Source organism: Aethalodelphis obliquidens, unplaced genomic scaffold (genome assembly GCF_003676395.1).
Source record: "Aethalodelphis obliquidens isolate GAN/ISIS:26980383/991018 unplaced genomic scaffold, ASM367639v1 scaffold31, whole genome shotgun sequence".
Lineage (NCBI taxonomy): Eukaryota > Metazoa > Chordata > Mammalia > Artiodactyla > Delphinidae > Aethalodelphis > Aethalodelphis obliquidens.
Genome location: NW_020837975.1, coordinates 3,222,309 through 3,234,938, shown reverse-complemented (window position 1 = coordinate 3,234,938; position 12,630 = coordinate 3,222,309). Strand labels below are relative to the sequence as shown.

Sequence of the window (12,630 nt, the reverse complement as noted above, 5' to 3'; positions counted from 1 at the left end):
TCTAATTCTGGGTACTGGTATGTGCCTAGACATGACCTCGAGGTAGAATCAAACTCTCTCTTCCTAATAAAGTAGAAAAATACATAAACAGCAAGGTTTACCATTTCTAAAAGTATGTAATTCAATAAGTTGTTTCAATCATTGAATCACATGTGGATTTGAAAGTTAACATAAAAATATAAGACATATATTCCGAGTGTTTGTTTTTATTTACCTAATAAAAAGTTACCTAATAAAAAGTTAAAAGACTAAATTTCTGAAAAATATATTTAGAAGAACTTCCTATAAAGCTCAAACTTCACTAGAACTTCTTTTCACTTTGAATTTAAAAAGAAAATATTGTTGGTCCTTAATCTTTTCTTCTTGACACCAATAACTGTAAAATCAAACAGTTAACGGGTAACATAACACTGCAATCATGGCTATATTGACCTAGATCAAAACAAGACAAGTCAAAACAAAAATTATACAGTGAATCAAACACAAGCAACTGGCAGGATTCCCAGAAGGTCACCAAACTTGGACTTGAGAAAATTCTCAATGTTTCCTGAAATTTTCAAAGATATCTCTGAGTTTTTAATTAGTAAAAGCCAAAACGCTAAAGAAACAGCAAAGAGGTAAAACTCAGTTGAATCCTTAGAAATGGTAAACTTGGAAAAAAAATCATCCTTTTCACAATTGATAGCTATAGGTTTATTTTCTTACAAGTTGGCCATATTGGTGTCAGTGGTTTTTCATTTAGAAAAGCTTTTCAATTAATAACCCTGAAATCAAACTCGGTCAAGGGAGACAGGTAGGTGAGTAGCATTCCCAGGACACCCTATCTTGGATTATGTGCTTCTGTCACATTATCTGTTTTCAGAAGACAAGGTAGTTGAATGAAAAATGTACAGAGTAGAACACAGGAAACCTGTTGTCATCTGGTGCCACCACTGACTATTCCTGAGCCCTTAGCCAAGAATGAGGTCTCCAAGACCCTGTTTCCTCATTTAGATTAAACAAATTCTAATATCCCTAAAAATTCTATCAGTATACGGGAATTCCATGTATACAGTTAATGTGTACTGTTACACAGCCTCTCTTTTTCAAACCACATGATTACTACTTTCACAATAAATTAACCCAACTGATTAACTTTTTAATCAGTTTGAGGATCAACATGCTAGAACACTGATCTCAGGTAATTCCAGTGTGCAGTCCAGTTTGGGAACTTGTGGAGTGAAGCAGTGATTCTCAAAGTGTGGTCTCAAGCCAGCAGCAGCAGCATTTGGGAAGCTTTAGAATGTTGTTCAAAAGCTTGTATTATTTTCTGAGAAACTTGAAGGACTTCACTTATTCAGAAGCAAATTCTCCCACTAGCTAAAACAGAAAAAGCATCAAATGAACATAACGTAAATTAGGACTGCCTTTTCAGGATCCAATTTTCAGAGGTGAAAAGAGAAAAGAGAGCTTCAGCTTAAACTATTTATTAACGTCCAAGGTGAAAGAATAGCAAATTCCTATTAAGCTTTGACTGTGAGCCAGGCACTGTTGGTAGAACGTTAGAGACATTAACTCATTGACTCCTCATGATAATCCCACTGATGTAGGTACCATTACCCCAATTTTACTAATGAGGAAACGGAAGTAAGGAAAGGTTACGCAACTTGTCCGGGTTCAAACAACTAGTAAGTGACAGAGTCAGGATTCAAGGCTTAGCATTTTGGATTGAGAGTGAGTGTCCTTTACCATGAGATGGAGAAAGTTCGAGAACTCAGCCTCCGTGGCTAATTCTCTTTGTGTGAGACTGGATCACTTGCCAGAAATAAATATTTCAACTTGTTTCCCACAAGAATGCTAATGAATCAAACTAAAGAATTACTACTGCATGCTGAGAAATATAATCCAAAGATAATAAATACAAAATAAAAACATATAGCCCTTTCCTGTGATTTGTTTTTACTCACAAGACTTTCCAGATTGGCCTTAGTGGTAAAACCATCAACTTTGGAACAAATGGGGCCCTCAAAATAAATGCACTGAAATGAAAGCCATCAAGATCTTTCCAAGTGAGCCAAATTATGAAAAATAAATGCAATTAGCTAACTTGTTTTTGATTATCTCTGCCCCAGGATTTGTGGCTTCAAGTGGAGAATCACAAAATCATTGTGGGGCATTGCAGTAGTGATCATTCCTAATTGACCACTCACTGGGCCGCCACATCTTGTCGCTGAATTGCGACATCACAGATGCTCAGCTCTTCAGTTAAATTATCCAGGATACTGGCTTCCACACGCCTTCATTTTTTCCATCAAGAGAGGTGCCTCTGATCTTCCCTTTTCATGCCCAGAGGCACTCCTCATTTCAATACATAGTGAGCCTAAGAGAAAACCCTACTTACATTAAATTGTAATTACATTTAATTTAATAACCTTACATTCTTATTATATTGAATTTAATAATATTACATTGTAATTTTAAAAGTGTCCTAATGAAGACCTGATTTCCTGAATGGAGGAGTTACTAAGATGTTTATATGCTGAAACTTGCATTATGTTTTGTCTTCTAGAAGTCACAGAAGATTGGAAACTGCAAGGGTACAACCTCTTACATTTAAAGATGGGAGATGAGTCCTAAAAAGGCACCCTAAGTTAGAAATCTAATATTCAATTTATAACTGAAATTAAAGGTGAATCAAGACTCATTTCAAAGTACAGAATCATTTGGCATCTTTTTTGGAAATAATACCCATAATTTTTTTTTTACTAGACCTATTTGGTCCTAAGAGGATCATCCAGATCAGTTCCAATCAAACTGCTTTTTCTGTATGTGGTTTTGAAGCATTTTGAAATTATTGCATTTAAGGAGGAAAAGGACACTTGAACTACCTCACCTATCCTTTTTGCCAGTTTAGCCCTTGATGTGTCCTCAATTTGCTTTCTTTTACATTATCTTGAACAAACCTCGATGTAATTGAATAAGGTTTCATTTCTTTCTCCCTCTTAATTACCTAGGAAACACCAGATAGTACTTCTAAACTGGTTCTCTTGGGGGATACAGCATGCCATGCCTACCATTTGAATTTTCTTTTATAAGGAATGATACTCTGGAGAGCCAGATTTTAAGACTATTTATATCTGAATGTGACTAGATTATAAATTCCACCAGATGGTAAAATTCTTTACCACAGACAATGAGTACATAACTGGGCTGTTGACTTGAAGATAATCTACTAAAAATATTTTTCTAAAATTTTCTATATAAAACATGTAATAAAATTAGGAAGATAATTGGAGGACATCCATATGTTCACATTCTAGTAAGAAGGAAAAACTGTAAATTCTAAGGGTGAGGTTGGTATGTAAATATGTGTAGATAAAATATGCGACCATGTTATCAACACAGTTTTCATTCCAAAGTGTTTGGGGATTAGGTTTTTGTTTTGTTTTAAGTGTGTGTGTGTGTGTGTGTGTGCATATTTTGAGCTAATAAATATTTCATTGACTATGCTGGAAGCATTATTTCCTTTAACTCTGACAACATGAGAATTATGAAGTATGCATTGTACTACTGCAGTCCCCGTTTTACAGATGAGGAAAGTGAGGCTCGCAGAGTTATGCCACTGCCCCAGAGTACAGAGAGGCAGAAGAGTAGGTCTTGAACCTGCAGCTTGGGCCTCAGATCCAGGCTCCTAGTCCTCACCACTACCTATATTTCCCCCCAGCATCTAAACACAAGCTTAGGACCTGTCCCTTAAAGGTCTCTCTACCTCATTACAAATTGGCACAGAAAATAAATGTTCTCTGCACAGGAAGTCTCTGTACACTGAGCAGTGTTCACCCAGCACACATGTTCTAGGACCACAGTCATGCCTATTCTAGCTTTTTTATCCAACGTCAGATTTTTGAATCCATTTAAGCCTATTTGCAAAGTCATTCTATTTCTGTAATAATGACTTAGGAAGAGCTGGAATTTTTTTTCGCCAAAATTTTGAAATCTCAGATCTCTGTTAAAAGAAAAAAAAGGAGGGCTTCCCTGGTGGCACAGTGGTTGAGAATCTGCCTGCTAATGCAGGGGACACAGGTTCGAGCCCTGGTCTGGGAAGACCCCACATGCCGCGGAACAACTAGGCCCGTGAGCCACAACTACTGAGCCTGCACGTCTGGAGCCTTTTTCCCCCCAACAAGAGAGGCCGCGATAGTGAGAGGCCCGCGCACCGCGATGAAGAGTGGCCCCCGCTTGCCACAACTAGAGAAAGCCCTCGCACAGAAACGAAGACCCAACACAGCAAAAATAAATAAATTATTAATTAATAAACTCCTACCCCCAACATCTAAAAAAAAAAAAAAAGATCCTTTAAAAAAAAAAAAGAAAAAAAAGGAGCCACTCAGAGAGTACATAGACCTGCAATGCTGAATTCCCTTTCACTCTGGAGAATTGGCATGAATCCCTGAAACCTCCAATTGCTTTTTTAAAAAATACTTTATATGAGCCTTGTAGCATGCACTGATGACAGGGGTGATGGGGAGCATCGAATCAGGGGCCAAACATTCATGTTATTACAGCCAGGAGATTCTTAGGTACATTTTCTTCTTTGGCTTCAACTCTAAAAAAAAAAAAGAAAAAGTTCTCTATGACAAAAAATTGCTCGAGATGATGGCTAAGTCTCTGCCCTTTATAGGATCCTCCAAAGTCCACAGTATTTTTTTTTTTTAATATGGGCAAAATCCTACTGATGAATACCCAAGATTTTCTGAAAACGGATCTGTTCCCTCCTCCCTCTGAAGGGGAATTCGAAGGTGTCTGCCCTTCCCTCCACTGAGATCCAGCCCTGAGTTCTCAAAAGTGAGCAAGTGCTAGCATCACCTGCACGGTCCAAGAAAAAACAAAGGGCTGGGTCCCTACCTCCATAGTTTCAGATTCAGGAGGTCTAGGCCTCCTTGGCGGGCCCCAGATTTTGCATTTCTGAAAGTTCCCAGGTGACGCTGCCGCTGCTGTCCAGAAACCCTCCCACTCCTTCCTTGGAAAACCACGGCCCTCACTCACTGGTTCCCAAACTACTCCACCTAGCAATCACCTGGGAAGTTTTGAGCCCCACTCCTGGAGATTCTGATTTAATTGATCCGGGTGCTGCCGCAGCACCAGATTTTTTTAAGCTCACCTGAGTGAGCTTCCTGGGCAGCAGCCTCAAAGAGCCTCGGGGGCACCGCGCAGCCCACCGCCCCGTGCGCTCGCGCCCCACGTGTGGACAACAGAGCCCCTTCCAGAAAGACCGACCGAGGACCAGGGGGTTGAGCTTAGGGGTGTAAATCACCGCGCATTATTCATTCCCAGAGGCCAAACACTCCAAACAGAAATCAGAACCCAGACAGGCTCCCAAGATTATATGACCACCCAGTAACCTTGCCAGACAAATCCTGCGTCCCAGCCTCCAGCCTGGGCGCGGATTCTACCTCGCAGCTCACCCACCGCCTCCGCGCGCACGGGAAGAAACTGCACCCTCGGGAGTGCAAACTGGAAACTTCAGCCGCGAGAGGGCCAGCCTGAAGTCCCCTGTTTGTCATTCGGGCGAGGACACTGGAGGAGGAGGTACCACCTTACCTGGCGCGCGTCCCTTGTCAGGGGTGCCGTCGCAGCCGCTACGCGCTCCGCGTGGGCCCGGGGTGTCCCGGGAGTGAACGGTCGCGGCCTGAACACGACCTGGGCTAGAGCGGATCAGCAGCCCTCCCGGAGCCCGGAGTCTGTCTGCCCGCGGCGGCCGGTGCAGCGCGCGAGGGACACTCCCGGCCCCTGGAGGCGGAGCCCGCGATAAGGTTCGCGCCCCCACCCGCCCCCTTTCCGAGGGCAGCGGCCAGAGGGTGGGTTTTGGATCTGGATCCTCAGTGCAAGCTCCTAGGGAACCCTGGTAGAAGTCAGCTTAGCTCTCCTCCCGCTAGGACTGGGGAGAAGCGGGCTGAGGCACTCCGGGGAAGGAGGAGAGGTCAAGGCCACCCAGAGATGGAAAGAACGAGGGCGACGACGGGAGGCAGGACCTTGAGAGCATCACCTGCGTGGATCCAAGGAGGTCCCCTGCCCGGCCTCTGGACTCTAGGGTCAGTCACTTGGTCCGCCCAGCAGCTGACTGGTGGACCTGCCTTTGACCTAAGCTGCCGGAAAACCTGAGGGGAAGTTCATGTTCAAATAGGCAGTTACCTTCGAGGATGTAGGAGTGACAGGGAAGGTCTGGAATAAGGTGACCGATAAGGGGATGCTCTGCGCTCTGCCCCTTTTAGTCCATCGGTCACAGAGCAGCCAGAAAGTTCTTTAACAATCATGCGCTTAGACCCGCCGCCCTCCCCTCCCCGCCAACGTGCTCTGGCCCCAGCTGGCTCTCACCCATCACTCGCCCCACTTCTCACGCTGCTCCGCCCCGCCCCCCATGGGACTTTTTGCCCTTCCTTATCCACAGCAGTGAGTTCTAGTCTCACTTGCTATTTCTTCTGCCTCCAAAACTCTGTCCCAGACCTTATTACAGGTGCCTGCTTCTCTTCATTCATGTCACAAATGTCCCTTCCAGAAAGTTCTTCCTGCCCCCCTCCAGACGGAGCCACTCAACAACCATTCCCATCCCCTCACCGCACTTTATTTTCAACAGATCTCTATCTGAAATTTTACTAACAAGTCATTCTTGTGTCTTGCATCTGTCTCAAGGTGAGCTCTAAGAGGACAGGGAATTGGTCTTGCTCCCAGCTTTATCCTCTGCAGCTAGACCCATACCTGGAATATAGTAGGTGCTCAATAAATCTGGGCTGAATGAATGTGAATTAATGTCTCCCCAGGGGGGAACCTTCACAAAGAAATGCCTTCATTTTTAGCCATCAGTATGTCTTCTTTGGAGAAATGTCTATTTAGATCTTCCACCCATTTTTTGATTGGGTTGTTTGTTTTTTTGATATTGAGCTGTTTGTATATTTTGGATATTAATCCCTCATTGGTTGCTTCTTCTGCAAATATTTCCTCCCATTCTGAGGGTTGTCTTTTCATTTTGTTTATGGTTTCTTTTGCTGGACAAAAACTTTTAAGCTTAATTGGGGCCCATTTGTTTATTTTTGTTTTTATTTTCATTACACTAGGAGGTGGATTGAAAAGGATCTTGCTCTAATTTATATCAAAGTGTGTCCTGCCTATGTAAGCACATGAAAATATGCTCAACATCACAAATTATTAGAGAAATGCAAATCAAATACCTCATTGTAGGTACCACCTCACACATGTCAGAAAGGCCATCATCAAAAAATCTACAAACAAATCTACAAAAATAAATGTTAGAGAGGGTGTGGAGAAAAGGGAACCCTCCTATGCTGTTAAACTGGTACAGCCACTATGGAGCACAGTATGGAGGTTCCTTAGAAAACTAAAAATAGAGCTACCATATGATCTAGCAATCCCACTCCTGGGCATATATCCAGAGAAAACCATAATTTGAAAAGATACATGCACCCCAATGTTCACTGCAGCACTATTTACAATAGCCAGGACATGGAAGCAACTTAAATGTCCATGGACAGTTGAATGGATAAAGAAGATGTGGTACATATATACAATGATATATTACTCAGCCATAAAAAAGAATGAAATACTGCCATTTGCAGCAACATGGTTGGAACAGAGATTGTCATACTGAGTGAAGTAAGTCAGACAAAGACAAATATTGTACAATATCGCTATGAGGAATCTAAAATAGGGTAAAAGTGAACTTATCTATAAAACAGAAATAGAGTTACAGATGTAGAAAACAAACTTATGGTTACCAGCGGGTAAGAGGGGTAGGGGTAAATTGGGAGATTGGGATTGATATATATACACTATATATAAAATAAATAACTAATAAGGACCTACTGTATAGCACAGGGAACTCTACTCAGTACTGTGTAATGGCCTACATGGGAAAAGAATCTAAAAAAGAGTGGATATATTTCTGTGTATAACTGATTCACTTTGCTGTACAGCAGGAAATAACACAACATTGTGAATCAACTATACTCCAATTTAATTTTTTTTTAATAAAGTAAAATACAAATCAGAAGAAAATAAATGCCTTCATTCAATAACTGAATCCTACTGAATTCAGGGAAGACATAAACATCTCGGAATGTTCACCGTTTCCCACATTCCCTCATCCATTAATTCAGACATTCCTGTTAGAGTCCGTTGTCATGTAAATATGTTTCTTCATGGGTCATATCAATGAATATTTAATAATTTTCCAATATGAAGACCTGGATAGCAAAATGCATTCCCATGAGAAGTACAAACAAATATTTACCGCACAAAGGAATGAAACTAATGCAAAAAGCCCAAGGGTCCTGAAACTAGCCTTACTTCTGGGTAAACCCTTTTTGTGTTCATTATGCTCATTTGGCTTGGGTTTCTGTTGCTGTCAACTGCAAGAGCCCTAAATTGAACACCCAAAGCAATTCTGGAGATGAAAGACCCTTAAGAAAACAGAATGTCTAAGTCCTGCTTACAGTTATAACTTTAAATACTATCAAAGCTTAATATCACAGCTTAGCACCAATATGGATATTTTTATAAGTCCCCTTAAAAACCCAAGCACCAATAATGGATATTTTTGTAAGCCACTTTAAAAACCCAAGGAAATTTGACTTATATTCTAGTTGGGTTGGATTATCTGCATGTTTTATTTCTGAGGGCATGTTCTTAGATCCAACTATAAGACCCTCACATTGCCAGGTAAAGATGCAAGAATGAAAATTACAAGTATACACAAAAGTGCAGTCCAAGAGAGTTTGGAGATAATCTTTCTATTTTATAGCTTCTTTCTTCCTCAATTTCAGAGTCCCAAGTGTTCCTGGCCAAGAGAACACTGAATGAATTCATGTTCCCCAGGGTTTGGGTCACAATTTCTTATATTTTTATTTTGAGGCTGACAGGCAAATTCAACTTTCCTCAGATTTAAACCTTAACATAGAAGTGAGAAACTAGCCTATTTCTAACCAATGATTTATTGTGAGGCCTTTTCCCACAGAAACTCTTCAAAAGATGATTCATTCTAGTTCTCCCAGTGAAGAAGGAAGTGGAGACATGGTTGGCCTCTGTGTTGGAGTCATTTATACACGGCCATCTTCAAAAGTAGAAGGAAAATAAATGTTTTGTTGGTTCATTCATCTATGACTGAAATTTTGTATCTGAAGTGAAAGTACATATTCAGGACTGGTTTTCCTTTGAGTTACGATTAAAACGTGGAAATAGAGTCCGATCAATAGGATTCTACAAGTCCCTGAATTCTTAATAGAAATTGTTAGTAACAGGCTGGGATAGGTAATAAAGAGTTCAATTTCCATTAACTTTGACGTTAATATATCAATATATAACAAAATAATTGTTTCAAGTTCCAATGGGTGTGTGTGTCACTATGTCTCTGTGTATGTGTCTCTGTGTGTGTGCATCTGTGTGTGTCTGTGGGGGGGTGGGGAGAGAGAGACAGAGATAAAGAAAGAATGAGAAATGTTTGAAAATATTGAAGTTATTTAATATATTTTACTAAAAACTCTAATAATCCCAGTTCCTTAACTTTTCTTTTTTACATCTTTATGGGAGTATAATTGCTTTACAATGGTGTGTTAGTTTCTGCTTTATAACAAAGTGAATCAGTAAGACATATACATATGTTCCCATATCTCCTCCCTCTTGCGTCTCCCCCCCTCCCACCCTCCCTATCCCACCCATCCAGGTGGTCACAGAGCACCCAGCTGCTCTCCCTTTGCTATGCGGCTGCTTCCCACTAGCTATCTATTTTACATTTGGTAGTGTATATATGTCCATGGCACTCTCTCACTTTGTCACAGCTTACCCTTCCCCCTCCCCATATCCTACAGTCCATTCTCTAGTAGGTCTGTGTCTTTATTCCCGTCTTACCCCTAGGTTCTTCATGACATTTTTTTCCTTAGATTCCATATATATGTGTTAGCATACGGTATTTGTCTTTCTCTTTCTGACTTACTTCACTCTGTATGACAGACTCTAGGTCCATCCACCTCACTACAAATAACTCAATTTTGTTTCTTTTTATGGCTGAGTAATATTCCATTGTATATATGTGCCACATCTTCTTTATCCATTCATCCGATGATGGACACTTAGGTTGTTTCCATCTCCGGGCTATTGTAAATAGAGCTGCAATGAACATTTTGATACATGACTCTTTTTGAATTATGGTTTTCTCAGGGTATATGCCCAGTAGTGGAATTGCTGGGTCATATGGTAGTTCTATTTGTAGCTTTTTAAGGAACCTCCATACTGTTCTCCATAGTGGCTGTACCAATTCACATTCCCACCAGAAGTGCAAGAGGGTTCCCTTTTCTCTACACCCTCTCCAGCATTTACTGTTTCTAGATTTTTTGATGATGGCCATTCTGACTGGTGTGAGATGATATCTCATTGTAGTTTTGATTTGCATTTCTCTAATGATTAATGATGTTGAGCATCCTTTCATGTGTTTCTTGGCAATCTGTATATCTTCTTTGGAGAAATGTCTGTTTAGGTCATCTGCCCATCTTTAGATTGGGTTGTTTGTTTTTTTGTTATTGAGCTGCATGTGCTGCCTGTAAATTTTGGAGATTAATCCTTTGTCAGTTGCTTCATTTGCAAATATTTTCTCCCATTCTGAGGGTTGTCTTTTCGTCTTGTTTATGGTTTCCTTTGCTGTGCAAAAGCTTTTAAGTTTCATTAGGTCCCATTTGTTTATTTTTATTTGCATTTCTCTAGGGGGTGGGTCAAAAAGGATCTTGCTGTGATTTATGTCACACAGTGTTCTGCCTATGTTTTACGCTAAGAGTTTGAAAGTTTCTCGTCTTACATTTAGGTCTTTAATCCATTTTGAGCTTATTTTTGTGTATGGTGTTAGGGACTGTTCTAATCTCATACTTTTACATGTACCAGTCCAGTTTTCCCAGCACCACTTATTGAAGAGGCTGTCCTTTCTCCACTGTACATTCCTGCCTCCTTTATCAAAGATAAGCTGACCATATGTGCATGGGTTTATCTCTGGGCTTTCTCTCCTGTTCCATTGATCTATATTTCTGTTTTTGTGCCAGTACCATACTGTCTTGATTACTGTAGCTTTGTAGTATAGTCTGAAGTCAGGGAGCTGGATTCCTCCAGCTCCGTTTGTCATTCTCAAGATTGCTTCGGCTATTCGCGGTCTTTTGTGTTTCCATACAAATTGTGAAATTTGTTGTTCTAGTTCTGTGAAAAATACCAGTGGTAGTTTGATAGGGATTGCATTGAATCTGTAGATTGCTTTGGGTAGTAGAGTAATTTTCACAATGTTGATTCTTCCAATCCAAGAACATGGTATATCTCTCCACCTGTTTGTATCATCTTTAATTTCTTTCATCAGTGTCTTATAATTTTCTGCATACAGGTCTTTTGTCTCCTTAGGTAGGTTTATTCATAGATATTTTATTCTTTTTATTGCCATGGTAAATGGGAGTGTTTTCTTGATTTCACTTTCAGATTTTTCAACATTAGTATATAGGAATGCCAGAGATTTCTGTGCATTAATTTTGTATCCTGCTACTTTACCAAATTCATTGATTAGCATTGGTAGCATCTTTAGGATTCTCTATGTATAGTATCATATCATCTGCAAACAGTGACAGCTTTACTTCTTCTTTTCTGCTTTGGATTCCTTTTATTTCCTTTGCTTCTCTGACTGCTGTGGCTAAAACCTCCAAAACTATGTTGAATAAGAGTGGTGAGAGTGGGCAACCTTGCCTTCTTCCTGATCTTAGTGGAAATGCTTTCAGTTTTTCACCATTGAGGATGATGTTGGCTGTGGGCTTGTCACATATGGCCTTTATTATGTTGAGGAAAGTTCCCTCTATGCCTACTTTCTGGAGAGCTTTTATCATAACTGGGCGTTGAATTTTGTTGAAAGCTTTCTCTGCGTCTATTGAGATGATCATATGGTTTTTCTCCTTCAATTTGTTAATATGGTGTATCACGTTGATTGATATGCGTATATTGAAGAATCCTTGCATTCCTGGAATAAACCCCACTTGGTCATGGTGTATGATCCCTTTAATATGCTGTTGGATTCTGTTTGCTAGTATTTTGTTGAGGATTTTTGCATCTATGTTCATCAGTGATATTGGCCTGTAGTTTTCTTTCTTTGTGACATCTTTGTCTGGTTTTGGTATCAGGGTGATGTTGGCCTCGTAGAATGAGTTTGGGAGTGTTCCTCCCTCTGCTATATTTTGGAAGAGTTTCAGAAGGATAGGTGTTAGCTCTTCTCTAAATGTTTGATAGAATTCGCCTGTGAAACCATCTGGTCCTGGGCTTTTGTTTGTTGGAAGATTTTTAATCACAGTTTCAATTTCAGCGCTTGTGATTGATCTGTTCATATTTTCTATTTCTTCCTGATTCAGTCTTGGCAGGTTGTGCATTTCTAAGAATTTGTCCATTTCTTTCAGGTTGTCCATTTTATTGGCATAGAGTTGCTTGTAGTAATTTCTCATGATCTTTTGTATTTCTGCAGGGTCAGTTTTTACTTCTCCTTTTTCATTTCTAATTCTATTGATTTGAGTCTTCTCCCTTTTTTTTTGATGAGTCTGGCTAATGGTTTATCAACTTTATCTTCTCAAAAAA

The 12,630-nt window shown here is 40.3% G+C and overlaps 1 protein-coding gene across 1 annotated transcript in view; it reads right to left on the bottom strand.

Annotated features, from left to right (window-relative positions):
• COL21A1 (collagen type XXI alpha 1 chain) overlaps positions 1–5,703 on the bottom strand; it is a 186,122-nt gene extending 180,419 nt beyond the window's left edge. Inside the window, exon 1 of the mRNA XM_027126885.1 lies at positions 5,581–5,703. The gene's annotated coding sequence lies outside the window, so the exon portion shown is untranslated. The remainder of the gene's footprint in view (positions 1–5,580) is intronic.
• Positions 5,704–12,630: the final 6,927 nt, after the last annotated feature.